A 24901-nucleotide genomic window follows, 5' to 3' on the forward strand; every position below is an offset into this window, starting at 1 on the left:
TAATTAGCATTAGTTTACAAAGTGTGTTCATATGCATCATCTCATTTGATCCTCGTAGTAATCCATCCCATAGACAGACTATTCTTGTTTAGTAAATGAGACAAATGGATCTGAGACATTCAGGGACTGGCATAAAACCACACAACTATTAATTAGCAGAGCCAGAATTTGAATTCTAGACCTTTGCTAATTTATACTGCCTTTCTGTTCACTAAATTTAGTCCATTTAGAAAAAACTCCTCCTAAAGGATTTATTCCAGAATTTCCCAACCCCATCATTCCCGGCATTTGGGGCTGGTTAAAGCTTTAACTTTGTCAAGATGGGGCTGCATTGTAAAGTTCTGAGCAGCACGCGGGGTCTCTGCCCACTAGATGGCAGTAGCGCCTCATTCCTAGGAGGAGTGAGGGGCAATTCACCCCGGTGAGAGCAGCTGATTTAAATTTAACTCAACAAATGTCTCAATCTAAACATACATCAGAATGGCCTGGAGAGTGATTGTAGGTGATTCAGCAGGTGTAGGAGAGACCTGAGGATTTGTGGTTCTAACCATTCCCAAGTGGTGCTAATACTACTGATCTGGAGAGTTTAACGTTTTCAAGTGAAAAACAGACACATAAAAGGTATGTTTGTGATTTAAGTCACTTCTTTACACTAAAATGAGTCATCAAAAAAAGCAAAAGGTAGCCTTAGCCCATAGCACAGCAGTTCTGTAAACAACTCCTTCCCAACGTTGACCAAATTTGCAAACCAGGTTTCCATTTTTTTAGTACATGGCCCTTGAAAAATATTTAAACATAAGTGGTCTGTGCTGGAGAATGGAAAATTTCTCATACTCCTTACTTCCCAAGTCTTCTCATGGAATTTTAAAATGTATTCTAACTGCAAATCTCTTTGTGATACCAGAAAAATTATGCAGTAGTTCCTTTTTGTTTACACAGTACATGCTAGTGTATAGGCTGGATCAAGAGTAAGGTGAATCATGCCTCCTTCTCAGAGTTGTGGAAAGTATCATATTTTATAATGGATTTTAAACACACCTCTCTGAGAGAGATTCAGAAAGCCTGAAGCCCTGGGGATAGAACCTTTGGATAGATGTTGACATGAAGAAGCTAAAACAAATCCGTTCCTGGGAATCAAAGATGCTGTTTTGTTACTTCCTGGATTTTAAGAAAGATTAACACTTTTGAGGAGCATGGTGGCACGTGCCTGTAATCCCAACACCCTGGGAGGCTGAGACAGAAAGAACATAAATTCAAGCCCAGCCTGGGCAACTTAATAACTTAGATCTTGGCTCAAAATAAAAAATAAAAAAGTCTGGGAATGTGGCTCACTGAGAAGGCCCTAGGTTCAGTCCCCAATACTAAAATAAGAAATGATTACCACTGTCCATTTAAGACATACACATTCTTCTCTCTTCTCAATTTCTTTTTAAAGTACATTTTAAAATTATCTTCAAGAGTTTTTCTATAACTTTAAAAAGACTCATCTTTAGATTTGAAACTATGATCTTTCCTAGACAATGATGGAACTATTTCTTATTCTTTGTGATTTTTAAATTTAATTGACTAATTGTATATATGATCATGCCCAACATTCTGTTTTGAAATATGTTTATATTCTGAAATGACTAAATAGGGCTAATTAATACATGCATTGCTTCCCATAATTAACATTTTTGTGGTAAGAACGCTTAAAATCTACTCTCAGCCATTTTCAAGTATACAATACATTGTTATTATTGTATTATTATTATTAACTATAGTCACCACGTCGTGCAATACATCATTTGAACTTGTTCCTCCTACCTAACAGAAATGTTGTGGCCTTAACCAATATCTCCCTAACCCCAGCCCCCAGTAACCACCATTCTAGTTTCGACTTCTATGAATTCATTGTGTTTGAGATGCCACACAAGAAATGAAACTATAAGGTATTTTTCTGGCTTATTTCACGTAACATAATGTTCTCCGGGTTCATCCCTGTTCTTGTGAATGACAGAATTTCCTTCCTTCTAAACACAATGAATAGTACTGCAGTAAATAGACACTTCGCAAAAGAAAAAATACAAATGCCCAATAAGAACATGAAAAAATGTCCAGCATCTTTGGCCATGAGAGAAATGAAATTCAAAATAACACTGAGATTCCATCTTACTCCAGTAAGAATGGCCATCATCAAAAGCAGCAAATAGCATTTTGTTGTGTTTATAAACCACATTTTATTTTCTTTATCTTTCATCCATTGATTATAGTCACTGAGGTTGATTCCATATCCTATTGTAAATTCTGAAGCAATGAACATGCAGTGCACACATCTCTTAGACATAAAGGTTTTATTTGCTTTGGGTATAGATGACTGGATAATAGGATTGTGGGATCATATTCTTAGTTCTATTTTTACTTTTTTGAGGAACCTCCAGCCTGTTCTCCATAGTAGCTACACTAATTTACGTTCTCACCACCAGTGCATAAAGCTTCTCTTTTCTCCACATCCCCTCCAGAACTTATCTTTCACTTTTGGACAACAACCATTCCAACTAGTGTGACGTGCTACCTCACTCTGGTTTTCAGTTGCATCTCCCTGATAATTAGTGATATTGAGGATTTTTTCCTATATCTGTTGGACATTTGTCTGGTCTGTCTTCTTTTTTTGTTTGTTTTTTTGGTACCAGGGATTGAACTGGGGTCCTTGCACTTGCATGGCAGGCTGCAGAACCACTGAGCTAAATGCCCGGCCCTGTCTGCCTTCTTTTGAGAAATATCTGTCTGAATTGCCCATTTTTAAATCAGGTTATACTTTTTCGCCTACTATTGAGTTGTTTAAATGTCTTGCACATTTTGGATTTAACCTTTCATCAAATGTAAGATTGGAAAGTATTTTTTTCTCATTTGCTAGTTGTCTCCACTGTTTATTGCTTGCTGTGCTGTGCAAAAGCTTTTAAGTTGAATGTAATCTCAGTTGTCCATGTCTTATTTTGTTGCTGTGCTTTTGAGGTCATCTAAACCATCGTTGTCCAGACCAATGTCATGAGCTTTTCTCCGTGTTCTCTTGCTGTTCTACAGCTTGGGGTCTTATAGTTTAGTATTTAATCTGTTTGGCATTGATTTGTCTGGTATGCAGTAGGGGCCTGACTTATTCTTCTGCATGTGGAAATCCAGTTTTACTGGCATCATTTATTGAAGAGACTGTCCCCTTGAGTGTTCTTGGAACTTTTGCTTTAAGTATGTGGATTTGTTCCCAGTTTTTCTGTTCTCTCCCATTGGTATATGTGGCTTCTCCTGTGCTGCACCATGCAATTTTGATTACTGTAGACCTGTAATATATTTTGAAGTCAGGTGGTATGACACCTCCAGTTTTGTTTTCTGTTTTGTTTCTGCTTCTGTTTTTGTTTTGCTCAAGATTGCTTTGGCTATTCAGGGTTTGAGTGTGATTGTATAAAGGAAGTTTTTCATTAAAAGAATAAACTTTAAGAGGTCAAGTTGGCTTTTACTAAAAGATGAATATGACAATAAGGAAATTATCCATAATCGATTCTTTTAAAGAAATGAGAAAACAAAGTAAGGTAAATTATTCCTATAAGGTATATTTTATTGTCAGTTTACACAGGCTGCTTCTGCCTAGTCAGCAGGTTTTCAAGGAGTCCAGAGGCACCGAACAGTTTGAAAATAAAAACATTTCTTCAACTCTTTGATGGCTGAAGTGATTTTGCAACCAGTAGCATTGGCAACAGCTGAGAACTGGTTAGAGACATGGCCTGTGTCTGCTGATATACAGCTGCAAAAGATCAAGCCTTTTGCATTCACATGAGTGAAGGAGAAACATTAAGTTGATAATGCAGGCAATTCTTCCACAGAGAGTTCTTAAATAGGAAATAAAAAGGAGAACAGAAAAGGTAGGATCAACTCCTTCTATAAACTAAAGAAAACAAGACCTATTCCAGAAGCAAGCAAATGTTTGGCTTTAAACCATATGAGAACTGCTTTGCTGAAATACATCATGTATACAAAACTTTTCCAGATTTTTAGAAAATAAATAATTGATATAGAGGAGGGAATCTCAAATGAAAGAATGGACATTAATTTCTGTACATATCTACTATTTTTAGTAAGAAATATAAAGATTATATACAGCTAAGATTCAAAGTACAGAATTTTACAGTTAATAAAATTTTTGAAGATCAGATCTTATTCTTTTAAATTTGCTTCAGAATTTCAGTCTAGATGATTTTCTGGTTCAATTTTTAAACTGAATAGTTAACTGACTACATTCATTCATATAGGCAAAGTGGCAATGTAATCTCTTTCCTTATTAAAATATTGTTTCATGGGGGTTTTTCTACTTTATATTTTATTCTGAAAGTGATAATCAGTAGGCTAGTCACCCCTAGATAAATTTTGAAACATTATGAAATTATAAGAACAATTTCTGATAAAGCAATTGTTTCTTCCCACTAGAAATTATTTTATTTACACTGTTAATTGAAATATAATGAATTGCATGTTATCCTTTTGGGATCTAATTTAACATTTTAAAAACTAAGCATCCACATTTTAAGAACCAATAATTACAAAATTATAGTCTGTGTGTGTTTAAATGATTGAAAGGGTACTAGATAGGGCAAATGTCTTAAAATTAACATTTTCTATGAAAAAATGCAAAATGATTCAGGCTGAAGGAAAGAAAATTTCCAAAGTTATTTATTTTAAATGAGCTCACTGTATATTTCATTTAGCTAGGATATAAATGCAAAATGGGAAATTTTAGCAAATGCTTTTATGCCTTATTTGATAAAAGAGCTATCTTCGCCATTCCGGGTAATAGGCAAGTTGATCCTAAGGCATTAAAAAAATGAAAGGGAACAGTTAATATCCACGTTTATTCTGTAATTTCACTGTGTTCCCCTCCACGTGCTGCAGTGCTGGGTATCACTCTCGGCTCTCTCAGCTCTGCCCCATCAGGGATCCCTGCCTCACTTCCGCTCACCACACTGCTGTCCTTTCAGTCTAACCACTGCATTTTCCTGGCAGACTGTTCTCAACACGTTTCAGAAAAGGAGATACCCCTAGCTCCAGCCCCTAATTCTTCCTCGGTGCCTCTCAGGCCATGATTGATTATCTCAGTCTGCGACCACTTTCTGAGGAGCCTGAACCCCTGCAAACAGCATGGACCAGTCTCACGCCACTATTTCCACGTAAGTAGTTCATTTGCTTCTTTTTCTCTTGAAATCCTATTGTACAGCTTTCCCTTCAATCAGTGACTGCTTGGTTTGCTATGATTTGGTCATAGAAAGTGAACCTAATCCTTGAAATTTAGCAGTCAGGAAAGAGAGCCTGAGGACAATTATCCGGGGGGGTTTTCACAAACAGCAAATGTTTTCGTCATACCTGCCTAATAGAAGCAATCCAGGTTACACAATTATTTGATAACAGATAAATTAAAGAAAGAAATGTGTGCATTACCTAAAGTGTATTTTATTTTTAGTTAGCCATTTGTACTCTATTTGATAAAAATTAAACAAAGAATATTTAATTTCCATGTCTCCACAATGGCTGCATATACTCAGGCTCCTACATCTGTGTATTTGAGGGAAAATTCTTTTTTTAAACAGTCTATATCATTCCTTCTGAGATTGTAAGCTGCCTGAGAAAGTATGGGAGTACTTCACTTTCCTTCCTAATCCAGGATTCAAATGCCAGCCACCTCTTTAGCACTTACAAAAGTGACATGAGAATCCTGCTGCAGGAGATTGCAGTATTGATTATACCCAAAGCAGGCTGTAAGCAGTGCAGGGTGTGAAGAGTAAACCCCACAAAAATTGGCTTGTTTAGAGAAGGGAGTCCCGCTGAAACCTACGTGCCAAGGTCAGAGTAACTTACATCCAAATTCCATTCCCACAACTAAAACCTTCTCTCTGTGTTCTCCTGCTCAGTATACAATGCAGGCCTGAAAAAAACCTCAAAAAGACAGAACTGAGAGAGACAAAGCAGGGCACCAGGAAACTCCATGCTGGGGCAACTGACAAAGGTGCTGGCCAGTCCAAGCCACTGATTTTTTTTTCTGACTAGAAGGACAATGTTCTAATTACATCCATATATTTTGTCTATTCTGTTCCTAATTAGAGAATGTCTTATCTTTTACGAGACTTACTTACATTAATTTCCATAGAAACTGCACAACTGTGTGTTCTCACATGTAGTTCTGCCCTCGCACATAGCTCTCTTTTACCCCAATTGATTACTAATAAAAATCAGTAGCTTGGGGGCCAGGGATTTAGCTCAGTGGTGTGGCACCTGCCTCATAAGCACAAGGTCCTGAGTTTGATCCCTGGTACCGAAAAAAAAAAAAAATCAGTGGCTTGGACTGGCCAGCACCTTTGTCAGCTGCAGCAGCATTGAGTTTCCTGGTGCCCTTCTTTGTCTCTCTTAGTTCTGTCTTTTTGAGGGTTTTTTTCAGGCCTGCATTGTACACTGAGCAGGAGAGCACAGCCTACTACAGACGTTTCCAGCAACATTTCAGGGGTCCCAACTATCCTGGTACTGATTTAAAAATAATAATAATAATAATAAACTCTTAGTAGTATTGCCACAAAGTAAAAGGAAAAAAAAGAACAGCATCACATAGAACAAATTAAAATGCTACAAGTAAAATGATAAAATATGTATATTATATAATTCATAAAGGAATGGTGGTCACATTATATGGAAGCAGAAGGAGCAGTTGATAGTCAAAAACTAGAAGGAAGAAGGACTGATGCATAAAGTGAATAGAAAGAAGAAGATGTACAGATATGAGAAATAACAACAGTGAGGTAGCTGAGCACAGTGGCCCACACCTGTAATCCCAGCTACTCAGGAGGCTGGGCAGGAGGTTCACAAAATCGAAGCCAGCCTGGACACTTGGGACACTGTGTCTAAAAATAAAATATTAAAAGGGCTGGAGGTGTAGCTCACTGGTAGAGCACTTGTCTAGCCTGTGTGAGCCCCTGGGTTTATTTTCCAGTACTACAAAAATAAATAAAGAAAATATAATGGTAAAGCACATGCTTGTACTTGAGAAGGTGTTCATGTTTATGCCAATGTTTCATTCCTAAATATATATAAACATATATGACAAATAATTTCTGGTACTATTTAACATGTACATATTTCAAAAGCAGCCATAGACATGTTTAAACAGACAACTGAGTTTAAAAAGTTATTTGTGCCTTCTTTTACTTTGTTTCCTCAGTAGACTTACTGAATGCCACAAATTGTAGCTGTGATAATGGACACCAAATTGAGTAAAGACAGGCTTTGCCTTCACATATTTCACACACAGTGAGAAAGAGGAAAAATTTACAATCACTGTAGATGTTGATTACAACTGGCATGGGTTAGGGTTCTCGAGGGAACAGAATCAATGGAAAACATGTGTACAGTTATGCAGGGAATTTGTGAAGCTGACTTACAGGATGGGAGGTGGGAGGGTCCACTGTGGCCATCTGCACTCTAGAGAACCAGAAGACCAGCAGCAGCTCTCAGCCCAAGACGACAGAAGCTGCAAAACAAGAAGGACCAAGGATGCAGCACCAGTCCAAGATCAAAGGCTTGGAAGCTCCCTGGAGAGTCACTGGTACAAATCTGCACTGAAAGGTGGAAGAAACTGGAGTCGGATGACCAAAGGAAACAGGAGCAAAAGGTGCACCCTCTGAAGCAGGCTGGAGCTTTTCAAAAACATACGCCCGATTCCTTCTTCTTTTCCTTTTATTCCATCTAGGCTACAAGCCTGATGCTGCCCACATGTGGGGTGGGTCTTCCCCACTCGATTTTCCAGTCATCTGGGGAACAGCCCACAGACACACTCAGAACTGTGCAGCGGGAATCTGCCAGGCATTTTGTACTCCAGTCAAGTTGACAGTCACAAACTAGTAGGTGTGGAAATGCCTGGGTGGCTTCAGAGCAAAGTGAGAGGTCCCAAAAGGACTTGCTTGGTGGTGACTGTAGGGAGATGGGTTGAGGAGAGAAGTGGGAAGGATCTGGAAAACTAAGGCTGTGACAGAAACTGTAGAATTTCGCTGAGGTTTTACAGTAGTGATTGTAAGAGGGGGTCATTTGTACATTGTGTGACTAACTCATTTCAAGAAGGGAAAGTAGATGTAAAACCATTTAAAGGCAGCCTTGAACACAAAGGGTGTTCAAACACATTAATTTTATTCCTTTAATATTTAAAACCCAAATTGGTGTTGGTATGTGTCAAGCTTCTATGTTTATGAATCTCCCAAGGCTGTTTATATTAAATGCCTTGTTTTTGAAATAGCTGGTATTCTGCTGTTTAAGACTCTCAAAATTTAAAGAACTCCCTCCTTTTATACAATGTTTCTCTACATTTCTCTGCTCCCTGAGGTTTTTAATAATGAATCAACATGAAACCTTCACAAAACACTTGAAATGGCCCTGGAAATGAAAATTTTAATTATTGTGATTAAATAATCCCTCTGTAGAGAAACAGAGAATAATTGGAGGGTGCTAACAAATTTAAGTAAAACAGTATCCCAAAATATGGTTCTCTTTTACACCTCTTGAATTCCCTTCAATGTTTCCTGACATTTGACATTATTTTCCTGAGTGAAATATAGGTGCTTCTTACTTTCCCTCTCTCTCTCTCTCTCTCTCTCTCTCTCTCTCTCTCTCTCACACACACACACACACACACACACACACACACACACACACACACACGCTCCTCAGGAAAGACTCAAATAGGACCAGAAGGAAGAAGAGATAAGAGGAAAAATTCATCAAATGTGATGTTGTCAGTTACAACACACTAAGAAGCTCAACTGTTGTAGAATCAAAATTAATTTGCTTGTTTCTAATTGCTACTTTCACCACTGCCACCTACGTTAAAGGCTGGGGTAAGAACTATCTATATGCATCAAATTCCCATGCTCCTGCCTATCCCTTCCAAGGAGCTCACAAGGAGCCCAGTCCAGAATCATCCACCCCTGGGGCTTCCCAGCCCTGTGTCACTAGAGGGTGAGAAGTTGAGCCTGTGTGCTGTCACCATTTCCTAGAAAGCATGTTTTCCTCTGGGGTCCACTCAAGCATGTTACCTAAGGTCTGATGGGCCATTATGACCAAGTAGATTTTTACTCAGAATGGATGGGCACACACAGAAGTACTGTGTTGTGACTCATGTTGTAACTTCAGATTAGAGAAGGGGCCCCCTCATGGACCCTGCCCCCAGGCCCTCCTCTCCACTTTAGTGCACTCCTCCTCCACGTCTCTCTGCTAGACCACTGCAGCATTCTTCTAAGTCTAGGCCCCAAGTTGCTCCCAACTCTGGAGAGTATCCCACATGCCAGCAGCTTTGTCACAATCCCAGCCAGAGGCCCACCCAGACACCAGCAACTTGGCAGGCAGTGCATTACCCAGCCAAAAGCCTGCCCAGACAATAGTTGCATGGATGAGCAGGCCACAGCCAGGGTCCCACCCAGACACCAGCAGCTTGGGCATGCAGGCCACAGCCTAAGGCCCCTCTGAGCAGGTGCACAGGCCCCATCCAGAAGTCCCCCTCTACAACATGCTAGCATGGGGATCCAGAAGGCCACTATTCTGAACCCAGGAATTGATGCAGTGGTGAGCAGCAGAAAGTGGAGGTGCAAAGAGTTGCCTCAATAAAAGCACAGCAAACTGCATTAGTTGAAAGGAGAAGACACTAAAACAAGTCTCAAAACCAGACTTCCAGATCACCAAAGGCAACCCCAAGGGGCAATAAGATGGAACAATCTGATACTCAACCACCTGGACTCCCTGAACTGGCAACCAAAGAGGATCCGGAAAAAATAAACTCAGAAATAATTTCTCAGATAACAACAGAGATTGTGTCCATCGTGAAAGACATGATTATTAACTCTAGAGTAGACACAGATAAAAAAAATAGAGGAGCTGAGGAACATGATGGAATCCCAACATAGGAAACAAATGGAATCCATAAAACACGCAAACACATATCCAGGAGATTAAAAACTTCATTGAAAGTTTATGCAGTAGAATGAGCCAGTGTGAGGACAGAATATCAGATATAGAAGACAGGATTGCAATTAGTGACCAGGAAAAGGAAGATTTCTTAAAAAAAGCAAAGGATCATGAGAAATCAATCCAGCAGCTGCTAGATGATGCAAAGAACAATAACATAAGACTGATCAGAGTCAAAGAAGAAACAGGAGAGAATGCACATGACATTTAAAAAACCATTCACAGAAGTAATGGCAGAAAACTTCCCCAGCAGGGGAAAAGAACTTGACATACAAATAAGTGAGGCATACAGGACTCCAACTAACCATGATCAAAAACAAATCTACACATAGGCATATAATACTCAAGATTCCAGAAAACCAACAGAAGAACAAAGTTCTACAACCAGTTAGAGAAAAGAAACAAATCACATACAAAGGAAAGCCCATCAGAATCACAGCAGACTTCTCAACACACACCCTCAAGGCAAGAAGACCTTGGAGTGATGTATTTCAAGCCCTAAAAGAAAACAACCTCCAACCCAGATTGATGTACCCTGCAAAACTATCTTTCAAAATTGATGGAGAAATAAGATAATTTTATGACAAAGAACACCTGATGAACTTCATGAATACCAAACCAGCACTCCAAAACATTTTACACAATATCCTAGGAAGAGACAATGAGGGTCACAACCCCACAAAGCTCAGCAGAATGAATCCATCAGGCAAGACAAAAGAATTAAATGCAAAGAGGGAGAATCCAACAACTGGAAAAGGTCATGACAAGGATAAGTCATTGCATATCAGTTATAACCATCAATGTTAGTGGTCTCAATTCACCAATCGTAAGACAAAGACAAAACCTTATCCTGTCCACACTCTCCTGCTAACCCTTTCCTAACAGCTCTGTGTTTCCTCATCACCTCAGTAAAGCTTCCTCTTACCTTTCCTTCTAGAATTTCTTTCATCTCTTCCTATTAAGTATCAGCCTTCACTCTGAGGTCCTCTCCTTACAGGTGCACTGCTTCAGTTCGAACATCCTAGGCACAGTGCCTGCTCATTTTGGTTGGGGATGGTCAAAGCTGGCCCTACCTCTGAGCATTGGACTTCTGTAGGGAGTTTTTGGAACATTCAGCTGGTACCTAAAGGGAAGGGGAAGTTGAGTTTCTCTTTATCCTTTTTTCAACAGAGCCTGGAGGTAATAGCTTCTTGCAAAGCTTGAGACTTGAGCCCTATTCATCCTTGGAAGGCAAAAGTCTTTGCCTGGAGGTTGTTATTGACCTCTCCCTAAAAGGTTCATGGGAACCATCTAAGCAGAAAAAGTCACTTTACAAAACCATGGAATTTGCAAGTCATCTTCCTCAGCACAAACATCCAGATTTCTTTACACAAAGGGATTCAATGATCTTTTGACATCTCTCATTCACACCTGGTTCTTTGTGTTTCTAATTGTCATAGATTGTTGATGGGAGTCTAAAATAGCACTATCCTTATAAAAAGGTACTTGGGTGGATATGATCAAAATATGTTATATACATGTATGAAAAATGCCACAGTGAAACCCCTTACTTTGTATAATCAATATGCACTATTTTTAAATAAAGGGTGCAAGAGGTATTTTCACTTTAGCCCACAAGTCCCATGACTAATAATTTTTACTACACTAATCCCTGAAAACATGCAATATAAAATCTGTGCAAGATAACTCACATCTGTAGTTGGTGGAGATAGAGATTGTAAATAACCCCAATATTTCTCATTAGAGGATTATTTAAACCAGGGTTTCTCAACCGGGAGTGATTTATTTTTGCTTGTCACTACTGGGAAGGGGAACACTCCTGGCATCTAGTGAGTAAAAGCCAAGGATCCTGCTACATTGCACAGGACAACCTCCACAACAAAAATGACCCAGCCCAAATCTCAGTAATGCCAAGGGTTAAACTATCATTTACCCACTGGATTAGTATGCAGTTATTAAAAATACAGATTAAGACTCTTCTGTATGTACAGATCTAAAAATGATTTTTAGAGAACATTAAATAACAATGGTCTGAATTATATGCTACTTTTTGTGTTGAAAAAGAAATAGAAAATCCATATAAATACAGTGTGCTTCTGTCTGCATAAACATCAAAAGACAATTCACAGAATTAATGAAGAAGATTACCAAATGGGGATTGATTGAATGGAGGTGGAAGTTGTATGCAGGCTTAAGCAGAAGCAGTACTTCTTAATGTGAACTCTTTATATATTCTTTTAATTTGGAACCATATAACTTTATTAGAGATTCAAATTAGTACATAAATATTTAGTACACAAAAAATAAATAAGACAAGGGAGGTCCTTGAGAATAAAGGAGTTATATCTTATCTCGTGTTCCAATTTTCTGACATTACACTTACCCTAAAATGGACACGTTAATATTCATTAAAAGAATTTAATTCAAGCCAATACCTTTCATACTGTTAAGTACCTTCATAAATACATTCATGAGCACTGACCTAGTTTAAAAATAAATGAAAAGTATACTTTGTAGCCTTTGACTTCATAGAGGGTACAGTCAAGAACAGAAACAAACACATAAAACAGTTAAAGAACAATCCAATTCTTTGGGTGGTTTAATGGAAGAAAAATGAATTATACACTATTTACTCTCAGAAAAATAAAATAAGCTAAATTAAGCTGGGAGCCAGTTTATGAACTGCTACTGTCACTGAGCGTGCAAACTGTTCTTGGTTCATTTACAAAGATATCTGACTTTGATTCATAGGTTTATTGTTTTAGTTCACGGATTAAAGCACAGAATTCAAACAGTGACATCACGACAAACTGCACTAGAGAAGACAAAACAGGCTGCCACCATTTCACTTGAAATTTAGCATCATCCCATCAACGAAAATGTCCTTCAGTGCTGAGGGTTTGCCGCCCCCAAGAGGCTAGTAAAAAAAATTCCACAACAAAAAGGGCCCCATTTAATTTCAAGAGCAATTAAGAGAGGATGATATTGGCTGGGGATTTGTTTCATAAGAGAGTGAGAGTAAAGCCACTAATTCTGGATGAAAGCAAAAGTTTAGGCTGCTGGGTGCCTCCGAGTGCAGATGGATTTGTAACAAAGCAAAGCTTAGTTCACACTCTTTCCTTTGCCTCCAATGAATGTCAGGAATGGCTGTTTTTGAGAGATTTCTTAATTTGTAAGGTTTTTTTTTTCTTATTTCTGCCATGTATTTCTCCACAGCACTTTGTGGTTAAAAAGAAATTTAGCTTACCTAAAGGCCTCTGTGCTTGTTTCAATTATTTAAGAAAAGCCGTGAGATTTTATTCTACCCAGCAGTACCTCAGAGGAGAGAAGTGCCACTGTCAGAATCCACCGTTAGACACAGAAGAAATAAACACACACAGAGTCTCAGTGCCCTACAACTCTTCTTGAAAGGACAGACAGAAGGAAGGTGTGCAGTGAGGTGTCATCCGTGGGTCTGGTCACAAAAGCACCCCTCTAAAGCATTTTGCTCCCCCAACCCCTGGGGTCTCTTTCCTGACCTTAAACCCTCACCCCTATATAGTCCTACCAGGCCAAGGAAAACTCGGTTGATGTCCAGGAATAAAGGGCTTAAGTTCCCAAATTCCACTGCCCTGTCTGAGAAGGATATTTGCAAGGTAAATCAAGTTGAAATTTATATTTATTTATGATTGTACATAGTGTTGTACAGGTACATTGGAGAATAAACAAATATGAAAAGTACTGTTTCCCTGAAAAAATATGTTCAATTACTCATAGAAATTTCTAAGAAAAACATGCTCAGCAGAAAGGATTGAGGGTTTGAAGTCAAAAAGACAGGAAATTTTAACTATGATTCTACCCTAGGTTAGCTGTCATTGCTTCTCTGAACCTCAAATTCCGCATCTGTAAAATACAGATAATACAGAATTTCTGGAGAATTTAGAAATGACATGTTAAGCTCTCATAAATATTATATGCTCAATAAGTGGTAGCTATTATTACCTATCAGGACTAACCTGTACTATGTTGTACAAGGTAAGAGCAAATAAATGATGTACCAAAATATGTATTCTTGACACTGAAGAGCTACAAGCCATTAGGAAACAGAGATTGATGTTGGCAGGAAATGTGAGTAGACTTAATGAATAAATGATATAAAACTTAATCAAAAGGATATCATTCATTTGGAAAAAATGTTGCTACCATGCAATCTTTTCATACATCAAAGATATGAAATGTATCATGTGCCTTGAGGCTTGGTTAAATATTAGATTGTTCTGAGACACTTGTTAATCATATGAAAGAAACACTTTGTCATGAGACTATACCTTCTAAATAGAGCCATGATGATGACAGAGCTATATAATTCTGAAATAGTCCCCTACTGTCAAGAGACGTATAATTATGGGTAACAGTCTATCCGTAGTCAATTAAAGGTTATATCTTAGGGCTTTCCAAGGGCTGCTGTAACAAAGGCTCACAAACTTAGTGGATTAAATAACACACAGTTATTCTCTTGCAGTTCTGGAGGCCAGCAGTTGAAAATCAAGATGTCCACCAGGCATCATTCTCTCCAAAGCCTAGAGGGGAGAATCTCTCCTGGCTTTCCTCAGCTTCCAGGGACTGCTGCCAATCCTTGACATTACTGGGTTGTTTGGTTTTGTTTCTTATTTTTAGGAAATTTATTGGGTGTCAAAGAAATGTTGATTAAGGGAACTTAATGTTATACTTACAAATTAACTAAATATTGAGGAATCAGTGATAACTTTGTTCCTATTCTTATACAGAAATTATTAATTCAATTTTATAAATTTAATATAAAGATTTATAATATGGATGGTAAAACCTATATTATTTTTAAAGTTCAGGATCAAAATTTTTGTGTTACATGTAATTTGCAACACAAGCAGATGCAGTAATCCTTTTTATGGATAATATAATTTAGATGTTAAAATATATTTTTAAATCCTGCAACAAGTATTAGGAGAGTACAGATGTCCCCTTATACAAACATGCCTGTCCTGTGTCCCACTTCGCTGGACATCTGTACTACATAGACACCCAGTAAATTTCCTTGGATATTTCAAATTATAACTACACGAGTAAAAATCTGATTCCCTCAAATACAGGTATTCAAAAGACAGACAAGGAAGATTTTCTGAGACTTGTAAGGAACTTCTGTGTCTTTAGTAAGTAATTCATGAAAACTAAATAAATTAGACCTGCTTAACTTGTTGGCTCTCAAACATTTTTCTCAGGATCATTTTAACTCTTAAAAAGCATTGAGAATCCCAAAGAGCGTTTGTTTATGTGGGTTTTGTCTACTGGCATTTTCTATATTAGGATTAAAACAGGTAAGAAGCAAGTGTATGTGTCCATGTCAAATAAGAACAATATGTTAAGTTCAGTCTTTCTGAGCCTGTAATGAGATTCCCTTGCACAGTTACAATCCAAAAAGAAAAGAAAAAGACACAATTCATGGAAAAGTCTAGTATTAGATTCTCAGTTGGGCTTCAATAAGTGTTTAATACATTTAAGTTTATAAATTGTTATTGGTCACTTTCCCTTCACCAAGACAAAATACCTGATGCCTGCAACTTAAAGTCGGAAAGGTTTCTTTTGGCTCATGGCTTTCAGAGGATTCTCCTCCTGGTTGGTTGGCTCCAAGGCAGAGATGCCATGGCCAAAGAGTCCGTAGCAGAGGAAAAGTGCTCAACCCACTGCAGCCAGGAAGCAGAGAGAAAGACAGGAAAAGCCAAAGACAAGCATGTACACTTCCAGGTCATACCCCCAGTGGCCCCCTCCAACCATGCCCCACCTCCCAGCAGCACATTCGGCTGCAGAACTAATCACTGGGTGAATCCACTGATGAATATAGTGCTCCCCATGATCTAGTTACCTTCCAAATACAAACTTAAAATCAGAAGCAAAGAAATTATAGCTTGGAAATACCTTTGAAGACCGGGAGGAAAATACAAGACAGATGCAGAAGCCAGAAGAGTTGAGGGCAGAGTGAACTGCCACCCAGATCTCATCTCACAGGAGAGACTACAGCTTGGCTGCCACCCCAAGGGTCAGCCCTTTCAGGAGCAGTCATCGGAGCCAAACAACGGCAAGGGAAGAAGGCTCTGGAAACCACAGAAGAATGACAAAAGACAGATGTTTTGGCAGAGGGGTGAAGCCAACCAGCAAAGATCCAGGAAGAGTAAAGCTGTGGAAATGAACACCCCAGCTTCCTCTCCTGTTTCTATTCACCTCTGCCAAGACCTCCCTTCAACAAAAGCTTGGAAGGAAGGGACCCCATTGACATTCATCAGTCTCCTGGAGCACGGAGAATGGTGATGGAAGCTGGGAAGCGGACCTGGAAGGCTAGATGGAAAATGTCCAGAGCACATTGATCCCTCAACTTAAAATTGGTCTTTCATCATTGTGCTCCTGTGCTCCTTGGCCCCTCGCAAATGACTGTGTGTTTCACCCTAGGTTTACTTGACCATACACGGACTTCGATAAGCAGATAAGCAGCATAGATATCCTCTCCTTCCATCAGGAGAGCTGCTCCCAAGCTCATTTCCCCACAGTTCTGGTGGTGCCACTCCCTATAGGCTCCCAAAGCCACCAGGTCCCGAGCAGCTTGCTTCCTCAGAATATTCTAATAATCATTTGCTTACCCAGATCCAGACTACCTGGCTCCCAGACGGCTGCTGTGTCCCCTGCTGGCATGGTCACTTTCATTCTTCCCCACAAAAGAGTGAATCCTCAGTAGAGGAGGCTCTCTGGAACTCCACACCATGTGGTGCCACCAGCCTGTAGAACATCCTGCTTGGGTCTGGGAGAGGGCCATTGTCATTGTTTAGATCTAGAATGTCTTCCAAAGGCTTCATGTGTTCAGAGGTAGGGATTTTGAAGGTTATGATTGACTTGGCGTTAGGAGACGGGGCCTGGCTGGAGGTGGATGACTGGTGGTGTGACCTGAAAGGGTTTATCTCCCTCCCCTGCTGTTCCTTTCTCTCTCTCTGCTTTCTGGGCCCCATGATGTGAGCAGCATTCCTCTGCCAGGCTCTTCCGCCACGTTGTTTCTCCCTTGGTGCTGGCTAACCATGCATGGACTGAGACCTCTGAAACTGTGAGACAAAATGAACCCTTCGCCCTTTACATTGGGTGTTGGGTATTGTGTCTCAGCGGTCAGAAAAGTAACTAAGACATGCACCCAGGGCTTCCCCTTTTTGTGGCTCTGACTCGTTTTTCATTTCTCCTTAAAACCAGATTCATATGACATGGCACGTGTAATTCACTCAGTGCTATTGTGCAATAGTAGCATCCAGTGTGGGACACCACCTGGCCCAACACAAAAATAGCCTCTTGGTACTTTGTTCAGCCGCCTCACTGTAGGTGTCCAAAAGAAAGAAGGTTGCTGGGCTTCATATCTGAACTTCACTGGTGTACAGAAAGCAAATACAAAGGACAGTGAATGTCGGTGGCACCTTACAAAGTAAATTTTTGTGGAAGATGTTGAAAGGAAATTCAGAATATGTGTCTGAATTTTTAGCATGTATTCTCATGTCATACCTGACATGAAAATAAATCCCATTCAATTTAACAGAAATCTTTTTAGCACCCTTATGCACCATGACCTTTGGTAAGAAAAAGAGAAACAAAATATAGAGCTGAGAATTGAGGAAAACAACACTGGAGTCGTTCAGGTAACAATTTTAAAAACACAGAAATGAAAATAATTAACTTCCTGCCTCATGACTAGATGGAATGATCCTATTCCTATAGTCAGAATCCATGAGACATTTTCTTAGCCCATCTTCCTCTTCCTGGGAGTTGGAATCCCTCATCACATGGCTGGTGTGTCATTGACACCAAACCTCTGACTGCAACTGATTTTTTTGAGGGCTGGGTTTGAACCAAGCTGGCCCAGTAGGATTCCCTTGGAATTTTTGACCAACTAACCCAAAAATCCAAGTTAACCTTCTCCAACATTAAAATCCAAAAGACTTTTGATTCTGTAGAAAGTAACAGGCAACCTCTTGTGTAGTGAAAGCATGATAACCAAAAGTCAGGAATTCAACACCTAGGTGCCCCATCGTGGGAAAGAAATGAATGAAAGAAGCAAGAATGAAGCCAACACATTGAGGAAAGTAGAGTCAAGAACAGAAATAAAGACCCTTGGTGGTATCTGTGTCCTTGGCTCCAGTCTGTCCTCAGACTCCACTCTACCCCTTCCCCAATGGAATTTTGGAAGACCAATACTTCCTTAGGGTCTTTGGGAGCCGATAACTCTAAACTAATCAATAGAAAGCCACTGCAACTTCAATCTAATACACTTCCTATGAAACACGGGGCCTTAAACAGAACCATGTCTTAGGATGTCTTGCTATAACTGTGAGTCCTCCCGAGTGACTGAAGAAGGCAGAATGGTCCAAGGCACACTGGTTCCAAATGTTGTTTGTGTTCTACTGCAGGTGGACCGCCCACAGTAACCTTCCACTCCTGGTTTCTTCCCACAGATTCCAGCCACTGTTTTCTCTCAATTGGCTACACTCTTTCTCCTCTACCAATGGCATTCTGCTTCCTACCATGGACTCTGTTTCAACTGTTGCATGTGGCCCCTACATTTCAACTCCATATTGAGGGGACATAGCTGCCCTGTGGGAAAACTAACTTCCCTCATTCTGGCGGAAACACCAAAATGGCATGAAATCACCTACCAAATTATGAAATGTAAATCCAGTTCTATGTCAGTATTAAAGTCCTAAATATTCTCATGATAGCAAACAAAATTGGAGAACTACCTGTGGTATCTCAGGAGAGACCTGCATCTATGCAGGCTTCCATTACTCCAACCTTGCTATTACTTTAACCTTTGTTATCACCATGTTCACATACACTCTTCTTGTCCCATAGCTTAAGCTCTTATCTAGCACTGAATTCCAGCATTGCTATTGCACCGTCAATTAGAAGACATGTTTTATTAAATCATCATATTGTCATTAAAGCATTTAAAGGTGACCTTATTACAGACGTTTCATTAGTCAGCCTTCCCATTGCTGGGACAAAATACCTGACACCCACCACTTAAGGAGGAGAGGCTTATTTTAGCTCACAGTTTCAGAAGGTTCAGTCCATCATTGGCTGGCTCAAGGCAGAAATGGCATGGTGGAAGGGCATGGCTAAGGAACACTGCTCAACCCATGGCAGACAGCAAGTGGAGGGAAAGGAGCCAGGACAAGAATACACCTTCCCAGGTCACTCCCACAGTGACCCACCTCTTTCTAGCAGGCCCCACATTCTGACAGTGCACACAGCTATAAACTTAGCAATAAATTAAACCACTGCTGAGTGTAGCACTCCCATGACCCAGTCACCTTCCAAAAACTCCACCTTTGAACACAGGGGACTTAAGGGGGACATTTTAGATCTAAGGCATAACAGAAATGGTTCATATCATAAGTTAAAAAGTGAACTTGCTGCTGTAGGAAGGAATGAATTATTACTTAGAACTGAATTTTCCACTTATTGTTTTTTAAAATTATGAAAATTCTCTTTTTGGTATAAATTTTGTTAAAGAGCAACATTTGACTTATGTTGAAAATTGGTTTTTCTGCTAAGCTAATAAATCTCTGTGGCCTTGTGATTTTTAGCAGAGAAGTAAATTCAAAAATTTGCTTAAGAAACACTTCTTTCTGAGCACTTTACTTTCTGATTCAGACAATAACCATTTTTACCTAGCAGATGCTTATCTTCACCTTAGCATTGCAGTTAAAGGGAAAGAAAGTCCCTGCATCCTGTAGGAATAGATTATAAATGAGAAATACTTTACTGAAAAAGAAAAGTAAGAAACATCTATTTTGGAGTGCACAGTCTTCCAATAAGCTAGTTTAATGCCAAAGTGAAGACATTTTTAGCAGACTTCCCCAATTGAGACTAAGCAGATGCCTTTCCGTTTGAGGGGGTGTCACAGGGAATCGTCTGAGCAGTTGTCACATATGTATGCACAACAGAATTCAGCATAAACAATTGGGAAATTGCAGTCTGGTAGGAAATTTGTGATGAGCTTGTCTCCTTGAGTATACTCATACTTGCAAATATAGGACCTGCTTGTTTTCTCTGAATTTCCATTTCTCCAGCCAGAATGAGGGGCTACAAAGATGGTATCCATAAAGCAAGTCTTAGGAAACATTAATCATAAATATTTAAATACCTACTCTTCTCAAGGTACTTTGCTCAGAAAACCTGACTCTACTAACAGCAAAGAAGAGTGTTTGCTATGCTTCACTTCCATTATGCAGGGAGGTCCTCCCAGCATGGGCTCATTCCCTAATGCTCAACTAAGTAGCTGTCCATCCCAGGGAATTCAAATGGTCAAATTGCCAGGAGAGGGAGAGTAACCTGTTAGCAATGACAAGGTGTAGAAGACGGGAAAGACACAGGGACTCTGGATGAAATTCTAATAAGGATCCTGTACAAAAGCTACACATGCAAATCGCTTTACATGGTCATCCTGGGATTCAAGGGACTTTTTGCCCCAAGAGTTCTGCTGGCTGTGCCTCCTCCTCAGTAGCATCCGATAGTGGCTCCCTACTGCAGCATTATTCTTGTCAAATACTTAAATGAAAATGAAAACGTAATTGCCCCATCTCCTGGTTGTGTTTATTCTCCCCCATCTCTCAGACTTAACCCCCATCAATTTGCCTGACTTACAACCTTCCAAGTGTCTGCTTTTAAGCAGGTAAAAAAAAAAAATGCCCTAATGATTAACACTTTATCTATTTACTGTATCAGAAGAAAGTGTCTGTTCCAATCTTCACCTCCACTAAGTTCTGGAACTAAATTCCCCAGAAAGTTACCCATTCCTGTTTCACTGACAGTCTTGAAAAAAGGAATCATTATACAAATTAGGTCTCCCTTACTGACATGCTTGGGACTGCAGCAGACACCTCTGCCCAGTATTAGCAGGCTATAGTGGCACAAGCTGCTTGCCCCTCCATAATTCGGCTGTGTGACATTGGAAGTAGCAGAGCTTGACTGAGTTCATTCCCAGCCAAGATCAACTGACTCCAGCTAAATTCTTCCCCTCTGAATTAACTGTTTGTTCTCTTCAGCAGAGATACCCTTGTGCCCTCCTTTTACAGTCCTGCCTGCCTGATACTTGTTATCAGCAGGTGTCCCAAGGCCTGTGCAGTTTCCCCCCCTCTCACGCTTGTAATGAATAAACACTGGATGTCCTGGAAGTCCTTTGTCTTTACTGCCCAGAGCAGCTTAGATCAGCCCAAGACTCAGTTTCTCTCGAGTCTCTGTGTGTTTCTTTGAATTTCCACTTTCCTGTCTCACAGATGTTGTACTGGCTTGCAGGAGGCAGGACCACTGCAGGGGTCTCTGGCAATGTTCCCTTTCCCTTTCCCTATAAGGGACCACAAGAGTTTCAAATTCTGGAGTCCTTCAAATTTAGATTATTAGATTATTTACACAGACTTTACTAATTAAGCATCACTAATCTGAAAATGTAACATTCAAAAAGTTTCTCATTTTGGAGCACCTTGGATTTTACCTTTTCAGATTAGGTGCTCAACTCATTCAAGATATTTTTTCAATCTAAAGATAGTTCATGGTAGGAAACTGTTATTGCAGACTGTGCATGAATTTCTCTCGTCCATGAGACTCTACCATTGAGAGTCTCTTCAGATGGTACACTGGAAGCACTTTTTAACTAGATCTCTTTATTTGGATTGCATGTGCAGAAGGCTTTTAAATACCATATTTTGGGACTGTTTATTGACTGACATAATGAATTCAAACCAAAATAGTTTTGAGAGAATTTAAGCAAATCAGCAAAGAAAATAAGTCAAATCCTCTGCTTGCCACACAGTAGAATTAGAGTGAAGGCACGGATATCACATTTGACTTTCCTCTGCTGTTTTCTTTAGCTGATAACAGAGAAAGGATGCTGAAAGGGATCTGCTAGAGACAGAACTGAGGAAAACAGGGGCAAAAATAAATGACACTGCTTCTCCCAGAGCACATAGCCCAGGACCACCAGGCAGCACTGGAGATGGAAACCCACCAAAAAGGTCAGGATGGGGCTGGGAATTTAGCTCAGTGTTTCCACTGCCTGCCTTCAAGCATGAGTTCGATCCCTGGTACCCAAAAAAAAAAGTCAGGATGACCCAGAAGCACTGAGGGGACCCTACAAGGGAACATAAGGAGATGGTTTGCTTTACAGTGAAGACATTTAGATCATATTGTTTGCATCATCAATGTATGGGAAATACTGAAGAAAATATTGATGAGGTAAAGTGAGAATAACCATGCAAGGTAGGAAAATCAGATTTGCAGTCAAAGACAAGGAATTTGATTTAGTTCCATAGAGCCTTTGTAACAATAATCTAGAGTCCCATGGAAATGCAGGAGCTAGCTTAACACAGTACTTGGTTTTTAGAAACAAGTATACATTCTATTTTAAACAGAAACAAAATTATATTACAAATAACTGTTTTATGATAAATTAGGGTTTATCAAAAAAAAGCCTCTTGTCCTGTGTAAATGATGTATTTAGCTGAAAAGAAAATCATTCTTACTTGATCATGGTGTGCTGTAGTTGTTTCTGCATACTTACAAAGAAAGTCTTTCCATATTCATTGTCAACACTCACCCAATTCAGGTCTTTGAAATGGTTAAAAGAGAAAATACACAACTTCCGTTTCTTAAACAATAACAACAACAACAACAAAGTCTTTACCAACTTAACCATTTGAGAAATTACAAATTACGTGTAACAAAGATCAGTCAAACTTAACTAGAGAAAACTCCCACAGATCTGGAAATACTTTTGTGTAGGAGATAAAAACTAGAGCTGACAAATGACCTCACAAGTCCAAACACAGAAGATGAACTACAGGCCTCTATAGGTTCTTCTTTGGTTGGAGCATGGCTTAGGTCCTTGTTCTTTGAAAGAAATCCGTATTTATGAGCCACCAGACCCGGTCTGTTAAGCCTACTGACTGGCACCCGGATGGCATGAATAGTTTTTACAAGGGAATATATAAATAGACATATGAAAGTGGAGAGCTTTGCTTGTCGTCAGATTTTAGAGCAAGGATAAAGTAGGGAAATCATATCAATTCCTTAATGCTCACTTATCAATACAAGACTAAATTTTGGTGGGTGTGATTCAGAATAAGATCAAAAGACACTTTACATCTGCTTTATTTTCTATTGAGAAGTTTGGCAACTTAAGCAATAACCTTCAGGTACCCATTTTATCTCTTAAAAGACCTCTGTGTTATTTTATGTGATTGAGATATGGGGTGTGTTTTTTGATTAAAAATATTACGATATGAAAACGATTTCATGCATCTAGATATTAATGTAGTATGCAACTGTTTATTAAAGCTTTTGGCCTTTACTGTAACAAATAAAGTACCAAGTAGCACTGTTGGTGACATTTGGATCAGAGATTCTTATCCTGAGAGACTGCATATAAGCTGCCTCGACCAGGTGGGAGGTCTTTCTTAAGTCATTGTCCTAACGAACTGTCCCTTTTGTGTAAAGCTTTGCATAAAGTACAATCTGAGAGGTCAGAGTTTTCCTGTCCTCTTCCTGAAAACAGACCCAATCCAGGCAGGGGAAACATCATTAAGCCGCTGTGTGTTGGAGTGAATTCAGAAGTTTCCTGTAATGAACTCTGGCACTCTCACTGAGGTCAGCACTTTGCCAGGGGAGACAGTGGATGCTGGAGCCAGGGAACTTAAATCCCCTCTACCCGAATTCAGCTCTACACGTTACTGCTGAAATTTAATAGTTGTATTGCATTAATGTATTATTTTTACCAAAAATACAATGAGGAAGCCCTTTGGTGAAAATCTGAGTGTCATCGTGGCAGGTGTCTCAAATTTTAAGATCATATTTAAAAGGGGAACAGGTAAGGGAGAGTGTGTAAAATTAGATGAATTCAAGCAACTATATCCAAAGCTTTCTGTGAAGGCTGAGGTGCCTCACTGTTCCAGAGGAAGAGAATATTCATAGGAGATGGGATTTCTCAGTTTGTGTCCTGGATCTGACCCACACTTGTTTTACGAATTGCCCCTCTTATTCAACCTTCTGGTTCCTCAATGTCGTCATTCACAGACTAAGAAAATAGTGTTTGTTTTCTATCTGGTGGTGCTACATGAAGATTAAATGAGAAATGAAGATAAATGACCTTTACAACCTGCAAGACTCTACACATTTATGATAATCATTATCCCCCCAGGAGCCAGCATGGTGCCCAAGCCTAACACATCTTAAATATTGTTGAACGATTGAATGAATGAATGAATGAACCAGGTGAGAACTGATTGGATCCACCTCTAACGACCCAGTCCAACCCAGTGAGGTAGCTTCCACAGAACTGAAAACTAGTCCTGAGGTATACTGAAAGTTCCTTCTAGGCTTTTAAAATTAAATTTTAAATATATTATTATATTATAGGTAGTTATTTTATACATTAATTAATTGTATAGTTTGGTATACAGCATGATACTTAGATATATGAATCCATTGTGTAATGATAAAATTAAGCTGATTTTAACATATCCATCACTCCCCATGCTTATTATCCTTTTATAATGAGGGCATTAAAAGTCTCTCCTAAGAATTTTCAAGCATATCAATGTCAATTGAAATTCCAACAATATACTTCACAGAACTAGAGAAAACAATCCAAAAATTCATTTGGAACAAGAAGAGACCTAGAATAGCTAAAGCAAGTCTAGGCAACAGAGACATGGCTTGGGGTATCACAATCCCCAACTTGAAACTATACTACAAAGCTACTGTGATAAAATCAGCATGGTACTGGCAAAGAAACAGACCTGAGGATCAGTGGAATAGATTAGAAGATGCAGAAACAACTCCAGACATG

General features: G+C 39.4%; 1 long non-coding RNA gene across 1 annotated transcript in view; it reads right to left on the reverse strand.

Annotated features, from left to right (window-relative positions):
- Window positions 1–4672: 4672 nt before the first annotated feature.
- Window positions 4673–24901, reverse strand: part of LOC110344690 (uncharacterized) — a 33091-nt gene continuing 12862 nt past the window's right edge. The window contains exons 3-4 of the long non-coding RNA XR_002387420.2: window positions 7449–7537; window positions 4673–4833 (exon numbers count right to left, since the gene is read on the reverse strand). This is a non-coding gene — a long non-coding RNA (uncharacterized LOC110344690). The remainder of the gene's footprint in view (window positions 4834–7448; window positions 7538–24901) is intronic.

The sequence above is a fragment of the Heterocephalus glaber genome, unplaced genomic scaffold (genome assembly GCF_053883595.1).
Source record: "Heterocephalus glaber isolate CG9 unplaced genomic scaffold, H.glaber_assembly_v1.0 deba00001579, whole genome shotgun sequence".
Lineage (NCBI taxonomy): Eukaryota > Metazoa > Chordata > Mammalia > Rodentia > Bathyergidae > Heterocephalus > Heterocephalus glaber.